At 43.1% G+C, this 10,025-nt stretch overlaps 1 pseudogene across 1 annotated transcript; it reads left to right on the top strand.

Annotated features, from left to right (window-relative positions):
* The first annotated feature begins 6,048 nt into the window (after positions 1 to 6,048).
* LOC311588280 (uncharacterized protein C16orf46 homolog) lies at positions 6,049 to 7,299 on the top strand (annotated as a pseudogene). The gene has a single exon. The product of its transcript is annotated as an uncharacterized protein C16orf46 homolog (transcript).
* The last annotated feature ends 2,726 nt before the right edge of the window (positions 7,300 to 10,025 follow it).

Below are 10,025 nucleotides of genomic sequence, written 5' to 3'. Positions count from 1 at the left end.
GTGCAGTAAAGCTTGCCATGTCTAACTCATATTTTTTACCAAATAAGTCTACTGTTACCTTGATAACTGGTATTATTTTAGTTGAATTTACTCCTTGTACCTGTATATTTTTGAATCCTTTGTTTTGGTTTGGGTGACAGTTTATAATACTGATTTGACTTCCTGTATCCAGTAGCCACCTTACTGGTTGTAATTTTCCATTTATATCTATTGGGAAGTTAACAAATGGTCTGGAGTCTAGGTCCTGCCATTCCGGTTCCGTTGCCATTGTCTGACTTGTGCTTGTGGGTGGGGGGCCCTGCGGCCCCTGTTGCCTAAAAAAGGTCTTGTCCTCAGGAAAGGTCTTATCACTGCTCTTGGGCAGTTGGAATTGCTGTTAAAAGGTCTTATTGGCGTGCCCCTAAATCTGTTGAACATGCCGGACTTATTTTTAGGTCTTATAGGCATTTGGAGATTTTGTCTGCCGAAGGGTTTTAATTTGATATTCTGGACGGTCTGAATCTTGGTTTTTGCTGTCTAGGTTTGACCTTTGCTTGGAAAGATACAACTCGTTCTTGTTCTAATTCTCTGAAGCCTTTAAAGAAATTAATAGCTTCTGCCACTGTTTGGCAGCCCTGAATGCTTCCTGTCAAGCTCATTTTCAGATGTTGTGGAGCTCCTTTAACTATAATTCGCTTGAAGGATGGCAAAAATGGTGCTGCTTGGGGTGTGTTAGCCTCATTGTATATGAACCATAGAATACCCAGTTTTCTGCAAATGTTAATTGCCTCTGCATAAGTTGTCCATCTGCCTGCTGTTTCAAATTGTGTTAGATCTAGTGTGGGGAAAGCTAAGCGCCAGGCTGCAGTTATCCAATCCAGGAGTGGGTGTGTGTCACCTTTAGCGGTGTCCAACACATGTTCCAATGCTTCATAGATAGACGGGTTCTCCATGATTCCCTTAATTTTCCTCATCTCCTGTTCTGTTAGAATGATTGTGTCAGCCCCTTTTTCCCACAATCTGACCATGTATTGTGTATCTTTCTGACCATTTTGGGCATAGTCTCGTCTTAAATCTGCCATCTCCTGTGGGGAGTATGGTCTGGACTCTTTGACCTCTGTTCCCGGGGTATAGTGGGGCTGTCTGCCATCGCTGAAGGGATTCAGATGACTGGCAATGTTCCTGATTGGAGTCCTTTTACTTGTGGTTACTACCGGGAAAGAGTATGAGGGTTCAGATGAATTGGCCAGGTCCCTCTGTTTCCTCACTATGTTCATGGCTAGCCTTTTGCCCATAATTCGGTCCTTGTCTATGTCCTGTATAGTTTTCACCAAAATTGCTGGTACTTCATTTTTAGGCGCCTGTTCTACCAGCGGTTGCACTACTGATGGGTCGATAAGATCTATTTTTACATCAGTAGGTTTCATGCCAATTCTATTTTTAACTGCCTGGGCTGTTCCCAACCATTTCTGTTCCTCTGCAGTCTGGGGGGCTTCCTGTGGCTGGATTTAGATGTAAACCCCTCATTTTCTTAATTAAAGACTTCATTTCCACAGCTTATTTGCTAACCAGTATAGCAGTTTAACCTCTCTTTTCCTAAGGTACCACTGAAGGTTACTCGTTTGAGTGCTCTTGATTAATTTTTCAAATTTTAGATCGGCCAATCTTTCAATTCGTTTACTGAAAAATTTCAGCATTTGTTTGAATTTTAGTTACCTTATATTGAGTTTCTTTCCTCTATGCCATTAACCCGCTCTTCCTCCAGTCTCCCAGAGTTGGCATCGGGCACTGAGTTCGTCCTACTTCCTCACCCTTAGGAAGGGTGGTGTTTTCGGACCCAGGCTTTCCCAGTTCCTATGACCCGCTCTTCCCCCAGCGAACCGGGGTTGGCTTCGAGGAGTCTGGTAATCGCCTGGTAACTCGATATAAGTTTTTCAGCCAGATTACATGCAAGCCTTATGTAAATTGGGGAAAGTCAACATAAAGTGATCCTCTCCCCAGCCTTGTTCCAGATCCTGCCGACTACACCAGCTGTCGCGAGCAGAGAGTTTACACTCAGGATCCGGAACAAAGGAGGAAGGCCAAGAGCAAGTGGTACGTTTTAGCAAGAGAGATTTATTAGCAATACAAAGACAACTACAGCAAAAGGCAGCAGCTAAGGCTCCAAGGCCAAGCCACCAGTACCATTCCATTATACTCTTAAAACTATCTTAATTCCAATAGGAGTAGCATTTAGTATCTTATAATATCAACGTTCTGGGAGCTTATGCCATTAGGGTATACGACCTGATATCGCGATGTGCTGTCGAACAGGTTCGCTGCTGCGACTTGATTCAGTTCTCGGGTTGTTATCTGACAGCATGTCTGTCTGCTCCGTCAGGGGAGAACGCCTCGTTGGCTGGCAGCATTTCAGGTAGTCATGGTGACAGCGAGAGAGCTGGCTGCTTCTTCTCAGGGTTTTTATACTTAACTTAACCTTATCCTCTCTAATTCACACATCTAGCTTTCTGCGTCACTCTTATCACCAACTTGCAGTCGTGGCTGCTCCTAGGTCAGAATTTACTACTAAAGTTTTATCTATCACTCACACATCTGGTCACACGTCAGCTTTTGGACTGTCAGCTGCTTTCTACACTGGGCTTTGAAACAAGCCCTTACATGTTTATTACAGATGTGCTGAAGCCCCTTCCTCAACTAGTGGAACTTTTTTACTGAGATCTTCAGCATCAGGACACAGTGTCGCATAGGGGCTTCTTCCCTCTACTCAGAAGACTGGAAGTGTATGATTTTAGTACAATGAGAGACATTTTAAGCAAAAAGAAAATTTAAGGGTTTGAGTTTGGAACTATGATAGGATTATATAGTGGAATATTTTACCACAGTTAGACTAATAAATCAGAGCTCCATTGATCAGTGTCAACACTCTCAACAGTTAATAGAATAATAGCATAGCAACAGGAAGAAATAAAACATCTTTTTAGACATATAAACCTTCACAACTTGCATTTACCAACTTAAAACACTTTCTTAGGCCTTCTAACTTTCTTAACTTTCATGTATCAATCTTAAAACAGTTTCTTGGACCCTCCAATATTCATAAAACACCTTAGGCCCCCTAACATTCATAAAACATCTTTATGGTAGCTTTAAGACGTAGGTGAAATTGCTGTAAGTCGTCACTGTACTTTGGTTAAAAGAATGGTAAAAAGAAGTCTGGTAACAAGGTAGACTCTATCTAGACCTGACAGTTAAAGCGTGGTCTCCTGCATATTAAGAGGGCTGGGAAGGTATCTTAAGCCTGATTGTCTTCAAGCTGAGATCTGTGAGTAAAGCAAATCTGTTTGCCCTTTTAAATAAGAGATCTAGTATCCAGTAGTTTTAACTAGCTAATAAGTTGACCAATGAACTAACATGGTAGATTACTTTGGGCTAAGCAGCTAATTCTCTGTTTTTTAGCTATCAAGCTAATATCTTTGCTGTCAATTTGATCAGGGACCTGAGAACTTTTTGTAATCTAAAGGAATGTGAGTATTAATAAAAATGACAGAGATGACTAGTTAGTCATAGTCAACAGCAAATACACAGTTGTCCTCTCTGGCAGCATCGCACCATGGTTAGAGACAGTCTGGTATCAGGCAAAGAGGATGAGAGGATGTTTCTGTGGAAGATGAACATATAAGAGACTGACATCACCTTGTTTTCAGCAATGAAAGACAATGACTCCTCCGGGTATCCAGTTTGTCCACGGTCTAGGCTGAGCTCTAAGAAAGGGTGAAAGATTGGGAGCAGTTTTGCTCAGTGGTCAGTATACCACAATCCAGGGTTGAAGTCACCTGCCATTGTGCCCAAATCTTCTGGAACTTTGGGGAAGTGCTGGTATAATCTGTGAATCTCTGTTTTTCATAATAAATTTATACATGTTAAATGCCATATTCAGCAGATCTTTGACAAGTTTCAGGGTTAGCATATCTGAGTTAAGTGAGCTTTGTATCTAGTTATCTGCTCTAAACTATACTTTGTAAACATAAAATAGAATTTTATGATCTCATTCTATGTTTGACATTGAAAATAAAATTAATCACATTGGTTCTTAGCATGACTAAAAATGAATTTTGAATATGTTAAAGGACTTCATCATTTATAAGGCCTTAATAATTAAAGACTAGGACTTTAGGTTTTATTCATATTAAGTTGGAGCCTTAAAAACATAAACACAGGAGGCTGGAGAGATAACTCAGTGGTTAAAAGGACTGTCTGCTCTTCCAAAGGACCTGGGTTCAATTCTCAGCCATGACATGGCAGCTCACAACTGTCTGTAATTCCAGTTCCAATGGCTCTGACACCCTCACACCAATGCACATAAAATAAAATTAAATAAATTATTTTAAAAAACTTAAACATGGTCCATAAAGAGAGAGTAGAACAGTTTCCTGTATGATTTATCACATCACATTTATAAGGTTCAATATGCTTTTTTTCCTATTTACTTTTTATTCATAATCATAAACTTAACTCTGTAATCAAGTTAAACTTGGAGATGAATGAGGACAATATGGAACCTAAAGTACTTCAGCGAGAGCAGAGATTACAGAGTACTGCAAACAGATGAGGTGGGGGCCTCTCCTGAGCTACAGAAGGAACGGTCTGATGGGTAAGATGCCCGCAAGTCAAAAGAATTACAGTTGTCCAGTCTGGAATGGTGACTTTCTTGCTGGTCTTGCCATTCCTGGATCCAAAGCACTCTATGGCTTTCATGATGCTCACACCTTCTTTCACCTTCTCAGAGACCACATGCTTGCCACTAGCCACTCAGTCTTGGCACTGCAGATAAAAAACTGGGAACCGCCGGGCATGGTGGCCCATACCTTTAATCCCAGAACTGAGGAGGCAGAGGCAGGTGGATCTCTGTAAGTCCGAGGCCAGCCTGGTCTGCAGAATGAGCCCAGGACAGCCAAGCCTACACAGAGAAACCCTGTCTCGGAAAACAAATAAAATAAAATAAAATAAAATAAAATAAAATAAAAAACTGGGAACCACCTGGGTGTGGTCCAGTGTTTGTCATGGACAAGATGCCAGGACCTGCGTGCTTCAAGATGAAGTTCTCATCCTCAAATTTCTCCCCATAGATGGACCTGCTGCCAGAGCCATTATGGTGTGTGAAGTCACCACCCTGGCACATGAATCCTGGAATAAATCTGTGAAAGGAAGAACTTTTATATCCAAATCCTTTCTCTCCAGTGCTCAGAGCATGAAGGTTTTCTGCTGTTCTTGGAACTTTGTTTGCAAAAAGCTCAAAGGAGATGCAACCCAAGGGGTCACCATCAACCTCAATGTTGAAGAACACAGTGGGGTTGACCACGGCTACAGCAAGCAGCGACAGGGGACAGTGGTGTCTGCAAAGCCAGCTAAACAAGTTTTAAGGCTTTGAGTATGAAGGTAGAGCATAACAATCAAGTTTTAGCATTGTAAACAAATGAATTTTACACTGGTCCACCTGCCTCTGCCTCCCTAGAGTGCTGTGATTAAAGACATGTGCCACCATGCCTGGCTTTTGAATAGTTGTATTCTTTTTTATTTAATGGTTGTATTCTTAAATGTCCTTGACTGTGCTTATGATCATGATTGATTACCACATGGGCTTTATTTGGCCTCTTATGTTTGTTTCAAAATTAAACGAAAGATGAGAAGCAGAGTAAATAGAAAAGAAAGAGGTTAGGGAAATGGCATATTTGAGATATAATGTTGGATAAAATTTATTTCAATTCAATATCCAAGGTTACATAATTTAATATAGTTCATGAAATATGTTTGTCTGATGTGTATGTAATATTGGTACAATAGAGTATCTAGTCTATTATTATTGTGTTTTTAAGATTGACGCTATATTTTTTATTTTTAAAAATTAAACTATAGGGACAAGCCACTCCTTACCTTCTTTCCCTCAGGGGTCCGTAGGAGGGTCTGAGTGGCCGAGGCTGCATCCTTGCCCCAGGGAAGGCTTCCTAGGACACTTCGCGAGCAGAAGTGCCGCGGAAGGAGGTAACCTTTAGGGAAGAACTATTGCTAAAAACTATAAGCAATCATCCCATTAATGGACCTCTGTCAGGAAAATGAGACTGTTTTAGGAAATAATGAAAATAAGAAAACTGAAGACACAGAAGAAGCTGCACTGACTTTAAGTTGTCCAGATGAGAAAAGCAAAAGGGATTATGTTTGCTGTCTTCTCAGCATCAGCGACCTCACACGGGAAGAGGACTAGCGGGCCTGCGAGTTTACCATCAGCACCGGGTGGGAGGACGCTGTCTATGGCTGGGGAAGGACCTCATCAACTGCCTGCATCTGGTCAAGAAAGAAAGTGAAAAAGGGGAGGGTAGGAGAAGGCCCCAGTGGTGGCAGCAATTGCTTGTTCTGCATGAGTCTTTCTCAAGGGAGTCTGGAGGCCCGGGCCCCCTCAGAGATTGAGAAATCGGAGGCTTGGTGCTGTGGCTGAGGTGAGCCCTGAGAAGAGCTTGAGCAGCCCCTTCCAGAAAGCCTAACAAACTATGCTTTCAGACATACTTGCAAGGAGAAAAAAAAAGCCTGGAAACCAAGGAGTTCATGGAAGGTGCATGGAAGAGTGGGCTCTTCCCAGAACAGTTAGCAGCAGGGCCTGCAGTGACCTTGGTGGAGGCGCCAGCCAGGGGCTTCCTATCCCCGACCCCGCCATCCCGTACTCTATCATGTCCAGTGCCCTTGTGGTTCTGTCCCCGCTGGAAAGCTCTCCCCACAACAGCTTGGATGTCCTAAGTAAGAAAAAAAGGAACGTTTTTCTGGCAGCCAGAAGAAAAGGTGCTGAGGGTGGAAAAAACGAGGGTGTGGCTTGTACAGATGGGCTGACAACAGACAGGAAAGGTGAAAAGAGATACTTGGAGCTTGCCATCTGCCTGAAGGTCACCAACGGGCTGCCTTTCCCTCCCTCTATGGCCTGGACCCAGCCCCTGTCATGTGAATCCCAAAGGTGCTGCCTGCACTGGTCCCTCCTGTCCCAGAAAAACTCTATGCACACACCCAACCCCACCAGCCTCCACTATCTAGCTACCCTCCAGGTTTTGCATAAACGGGGAGTACAAAGCTGCAGGACCGGGCTCAAAGCCAAGGAGCCCAGACCACCTAGGGCTGCTCCTAAGCACATTCTCATAGAGGCCAAGCAGGAAAACAGGCTAGTGAACAAAATGTTCCCCAAACCTCTCCTGCCTTCCCTCACAGTAAGCAGGGTTATCATCCCAGTCTCTTCTCACAGAGTCCTCTGATTTACCACAATATAATTTCCTGGAAGTAAGTGCTACCTGAAACTCATGTGTCCTGCTTCATATCTCCCTGCTGTCCTTTTCTTTCCATCCTTCAGCCATTCTTTCCTTTTTCCTCCCGTCCCTATTCTCTCTGCTCCTCACCACTCCCCTCCTTGTTGGATTCATTTTCAAAAACACCATATTGAGCTGGGTGTGGCTCATATACCTATAATCCTAGTATTTGGGAGACTAAGGCAGGAAGATGCCAAGTTCAATGCCAGCCTGAGCTATACAACAACGACCCTGTTTTGTTCTGTTTTCTTAAACTGAAAACAAACAAACAGACAAACAAACCCACTGTATTCATGTTACGTATTTTTGCTGCTAAGCCATTTACAAACTGTAAGTAGGGCCAGCCTATATTGGCCTTCTTGCCCAGTGGCTCCCATGGTGGGAGGTAGAGCATCAGAAAGGCACTGTACTCTCTCACTCTGGCCCCAGAGTCTCCTGATGGAGCTCTGCCCACAGCAGTGTCTAAGCTTAGTGCCGAATAGCTTAGAGAGGCACCAGCTTGTCTTTTGAATTAGGCAACTTTTTTCTTTCTCTCAACAAAGATTTTGATGGATGTAAAATCCCAGCTGTATCCAGATAGATCTTCAAATGTCCTCAGTGCCATATCTGTGTAGTACAACTAGAGACATATATTGTCCAGTACCTCCTGTGCCTTGGGGAATACACCCTCATATGGCAGCCTCAAGCATCTGTGTCTGGGAGGCTTAGCCACAGATTAATACAATCTAGCTTCAGGCAGATTTGGGCCCAGGGGTCCCACTCAAACTAGGCACCAGACAAGGACAATACAGGCGGTAAACCTTAAACCTCTACCCAGATCTAGACAATGGACAGAACACTCTCCACAGTAGAGTGGAGAGTGGGATATTACTTTCTCACACACTCTGGTGCCTCACCTCTGACCATATCCCCTGGACGGGGAGACCTGATGGCACTCAGAGGAAGGACAGCAGGTTACCAAGAAGAGACTTGATACCCTATGATCATATAGAGGGGGAGATAATCCCCCCCAGGAACTGTCATAGGGGAGGGGAATAAGGGGAAAATGGGAGGGAGGGAAGAATGGGAGGATACAAGGGATGGGATAACCAATGAGATGTAACAAGAATAAATTAATTTAAAAAAATACAATCTAGCCTGAGGAGCAGGTAAGGAATAATTGGTTGGTTTGGGAGAAGTACTCACTAATTACTGTGACCTGACCTGACCTCCCTTCTTCAGGCTTGCCTCGCCTCTAATATTTGGGAACCCTCAGCCTTTAGACACTTAGGGAGCAAAGTGAGTCTGTTACCTTCCCCCTTCTGTCTTCCTTCTGCCTTTATCTCATTTTCACCAGTGCGTAGCTCCGTACATTGTACATTACATGTAAATGAATCACATTTTAATGCCAAATGGTGTTGTCATGTGGAGAGATACTTCAACTATTTTGGGATATCTGATCATTAAACTGCTTTGTAATGACAAGAAAAAATTAAACTATAACTACATTGTTTTCCCATTACCTTTTCCTCCCTACAACTTCTACTTTGCCACCTCCAAGGACCTCATTATCTTTAGATGTTTTTCCTTTGGCATCTGTATCTTGGCATTTTCTGTACCAAATATGAAGTACGTGTGCAGTTTAATCAAAGAGAGCAGCTGTGAGAACTAGGCTACACAATGACTGTGGCCTATCATGTGTATAATTTCATTCCTAGCCCAATAGATTTAAGAAAATGATAGATAGTACACATTTACAGCCCAGTTGCAGAGGTCACACATGGCTCTGGAGAGTCTCTAGGAAGAGAAGGATAAGGACATCTCCAGCATGAGAGATAAATTGTGTATGCCTAACATGACATTTTGTTCCTTCCTCAAGCAGAAGCAATGTCCCAAAGCAGGACAGTGACTTTGCTCATTGTAAAAAGAGCTTAGCGTTAGAGCTGAAAGAAAGCTCCACCTGAGTATGAGGCAGGCATCTGAAGAGCAGTTTCAGCTTAGAGGTCAGCAATGTGAAGAGCAGTAAAGAAAGGAGGCAGAAGGTTGCAAGGTGACTGAGTACTGTCCTTACTTGAGCAGATTAATACATCTCCTTGGTACAGTTACTGACCTAGAAAATGCCTTTTCCTCAGTACCTGTCCATGAGCACCACCAGAAGCTTTTACTTGGCACTGCCAGAAGTATACATTTACAGTTTTACCTCAAGGATATATTATCTCTCCAACCCTGTGTCATAACTTAGAAGGAATCTTGATGATCTGTGTCTTCCATGAAATGTCATATTAGTGCACTGTATTGATGACATTATGACAAATGGGCCAAATGAGCAGGAGGTAATAACCATTTTAGACTTATTGGCAACACATGGGCATCAGAAGATGGGAAATAAATCCAATCAAAATTCAAGGGCCTTCTAACTCGTTGAAATTCTTAGGAGTCCAATGGTGTGGGCTTCAGAGACATTACTTTCAAGAGGAAGGAAAAGTCAGTGCACTTGGCCCATGCAACCACCAAGAAAGAAGTACACTGTTCAGTGGGAGTATTTGGATTCTGGAGACAGCACATTCCTCTTCGGGTATGTTACTTTGGCCAATATGTCAGACGACTCAGAAAGCTCCTATTTTGTGGGCAAGTGATGTCTTGCAATAGGAGAAGGCTGCTGTTCAAGCTGTTCTACCAGTTGGATCATATGATCCAGCAGATCTGATGGCACTAGAGGTGTCAGTG

The sequence above is a fragment of the Acomys minous genome (assembly GCF_964271855.1).
Source record: "Acomys minous genome assembly, chromosome: 17".
Lineage (NCBI taxonomy): Eukaryota > Metazoa > Chordata > Mammalia > Rodentia > Muridae > Acomys > Acomys minous.
The sequence above is the reverse complement of the archived record's forward strand: the minus strand, read 5'-3'. Positions and strand labels throughout refer to the sequence as shown.